At 38.9% G+C, this 3,288-nt stretch overlaps 1 protein-coding gene across 1 annotated transcript in view; it reads right to left on the bottom strand.

Moving 5' to 3' along the window:
• The window catches only part of LOC118736139, a 10,545-nt gene that overhangs the window by 5,835 nt on the left and 1,422 nt on the right, over window positions 1-3,288 (bottom strand). The window lies entirely within an intron of this gene.

Consider the following 3,288-nt stretch of genomic DNA (forward strand, 5'->3'; position numbering starts at 1 on the left):
AAACGACTGGCGTGCTTTGCTGAACTCGGCCAAAATCGCTTAGGCGGTTACAGCGCCAAAAAAGAAGAAGAAGAAGAATTTCTGAAAAATTAACAAAGAACTTTCAAAGTTATCTTGGCCAATATATAGAGATGACGTCGAGCGTAGCGTTGAACACTTTAATGATACTGTTTCCAATTTGTTTCGAAAGTATGTACCAAAACGTAATATTGTTCATGAAGAACCTACACAATCATGGTTCACTAAAGAGCTTAAAAAATTCAAAAATAAAAAGTCGCATTCTTTTAAACTTACACAGTGATTACATAAGTACTCGGTTTTGACGCATAGCTACTTCGCATTAAATAAGAAATGTTTTAAATCATATTTATGCAAAATTGTAAAGAATTTAATTAACAATCCTAAATCATTTTAGGTTTCGCAAATTCAAAGTGTAAGGCACATGGATTTCCGTCGGCTATGCACTATCGCAATACTGTGTCTAGCGACAGCCAACTCATTGCCAACATGTTTGCTCAGTTCTTTAGGTCCAATTATTCGGCAGACTCCTCTACGAGTGGAGACTATCCGTATGAACTTGGTACGATTAACTCAGCTTTTATTCCAGTAATTTCTTCCGATGAAGTTTTACACTATTTAAAAACCTTAAAAGCGTCATTTAGGCCTGGACCTGATCATATTCCGACTCATCCGTAAACTCGACCTAATCGGCTTTCAGCCAAGTCTTCTTGAATGGATCGCTTCTTACCTCTCTGATAGAACACAAAGAGTTATTTTTAAAAATTGTTCTTCCAACATCATTAAAGTTTCTTCGGGAGTCCCTCAGGGAAGCCACCTTGGTCCGATTCTGTTCCTTGTATTCATTAATGATATTTCTTCTATAAAAAATATACTAAAATTTTAATGTATGCCGATGATGTGAAACTTTTTAAAACATTGTCCTCTATCGAAGAAAGGTCTTTGTTACAAGCGGATCTGAACAACCTGGTTGGTTGGTTTAAAGCAAATTATATGCCAATTAACCTTAAAAATGTAAAGTTATGTGTCTGTCTCGAGGGCAGTTCAACCAGCTGTTTATTCAATTCAAATTATAATCTGGAGCAGATATCCAATTTCGTCGATCTTGTGATACCAATGGATTCCAAACTCAATTTCAACCTTCATCACAGCGTACGGAAGTGCGCGCGAGTGACGAAAGCAGCCACAGTAGCATCCTGAAATGACTCGCTTATATATACACAAGATTTGGAAGTTTTTATCCAGACGTCCAATCGACATGTTTGAGATATCGTTGGAAAGCTCATGCAGAGTGTGTCCAGAAAATGTATTCAAGCTTCATAAACGGATTCTTAAAAATTGGGATAAACTGTTGCGAAATAAAAAACATTTTTTTGCTTTTGCCGGTTTAGGGGGGTTGTGGGTACAACCAAAATATTCACTGTTATTCTATAGGCCAAGACCTTTCAAACGATAACTAATATATCTATTGAATTCCGGCTAGTAGTTGGAAAGATATAGAGCTAAATGTGTTTTGGTTCGTGTCTTCACTACGAGATGCTTTGCGATGTGTGTAGCGTCTGTACGTACCTTCATTTCATTTTTTTCAAACTTTCAGGAATTGAAGTACCAAATAAACTAGGAAGGTTTTGTTCCAGGATATTGCGATTCGTAGGCCTTTGGGGGCTCGGGATGGTGCCTGAAATTCGAAAAAAGGCAATTTTTTAAACTACCACTAAGGTCGCACTACTTATTCCATACCATTGAAGTGGACATAAGTAGAAGGGTCTTAAAACAAGCTATCTAACGCTGTCTTTATATTAGAGATGGGCATGGGCCTAAATTTTCAGGCCCGGCCCGGCACGAGTGCAAAATCAACTTTCAAAAACACGCACAAGCCCGCACGTTAAGAATTTTAGTGGGGCCCGGCCCGGCCCGGCACGACGGGACACGCCCCAGCCCGGAAATAAAGAGCCAACTTTTATTGTAGATTTTCATAATATATTTTCTGTGAAGTAGAAAAAGTGGAAGGTATTTTATGTACAGATATGTATGTAAACAAAACTACTAAGTATCATATATTTTCTATCGGTTTCCAAATATTTCTTTTTTTGCTTTTCTCTTATCAAAAGAGTTTTAAATATGTACTATTTTTTTTTTGTATAAAAACAAAAGGTCATCTAAATTTTTAGTATTAGCAACGGGCTTTTTCGTGCCTTTTCGTGCTTTTATGAAATTTTACTGAACGCCCAGGCCCGCACGAGTTCGTGCTGACAGCAAATATTCCGGCCCCTACCGTCTCTACTTTATACGCTGACGAAAATTAAACGCATTTTTTAACTGGCTTGGAAACGTATGGAAAATCTTTTTTTATTTATTCGGAACGTTGCGAAATTACAGCTAGAAACACAAAATAAAAAACAGAACTTCTGCAACGATTCGTATGAATAAAAAAGATTTTCCGTACGTTTCCAAGCCAGTTAAAAAATGCGTATAATTTTCGTCACGAAATTGATATCATAAATTTCGTGTTTCTAGCTCAGCTTTCGTCACTCGATTAGTTTACTTCAAAGAGGTGTTTTATTTGATATTAATATTACAGTCAATAAAGCCAAAGGCGTTTTAGCATTTGTAAAGCGATGGTCAAAAGATTTCAAAAATCCTTACGTTACAAAGCTCTTTTTACCACTTTGGTTAGATCTATACTGGAATCTATTGTTTGGAATAACCGGTACCAAGTTCATTCAGATAGGATTGAATCAATTCAAAAACAATTCTTTCTTTTTGCATTGCGTGATTTTAACTGGGATTCAGACTACAATCTCCCCCCTTATACTAGTCGTCTAAAGCTCATAGGGCTGGTTTCTCCAACTCAACTTAACTTAGTTAAGCCAATTTTCTTGACTTAGTCAGTGGGGTATAGTCGTTGCGCTGGGTATGGAGTTACAGTGGCATGGCTATACTCAATCCCGACTCTTGCGTCCTCGTTCGCGCACTCTGGGCAACGTGAGCAACCCATGTGCAGGATGCGGTAACCAATCCGAGTGGAGCCTTGGGTCACGGCAGAAAGAGAGGGAGCTTCGTTGGGGCCACTCCGACTTATTCGGTTGCGAAACCAACCCCGTCCCAGCAATGGGTTGTGCGCTGGGCTTGGGACCCGCCACGTAAAAACCACTTCCAGTGAATAAGCAAGGCAAAGCCTCGGATGAGCCTTATGATGACGACCACGGCAAACGTTTAAAGGACTACGATTTGAGGGCATGCACCTGGAATGTCCGGACCCTTAATGGG

This window comes from Rhagoletis pomonella, unplaced genomic scaffold (assembly GCF_013731165.1).
Source record: "Rhagoletis pomonella isolate Grant_MI unplaced genomic scaffold, Rhpom_1.0 Rhpom_scaffold_00003, whole genome shotgun sequence".
NCBI lineage: Eukaryota > Metazoa > Arthropoda > Insecta > Diptera > Tephritidae > Rhagoletis > Rhagoletis pomonella.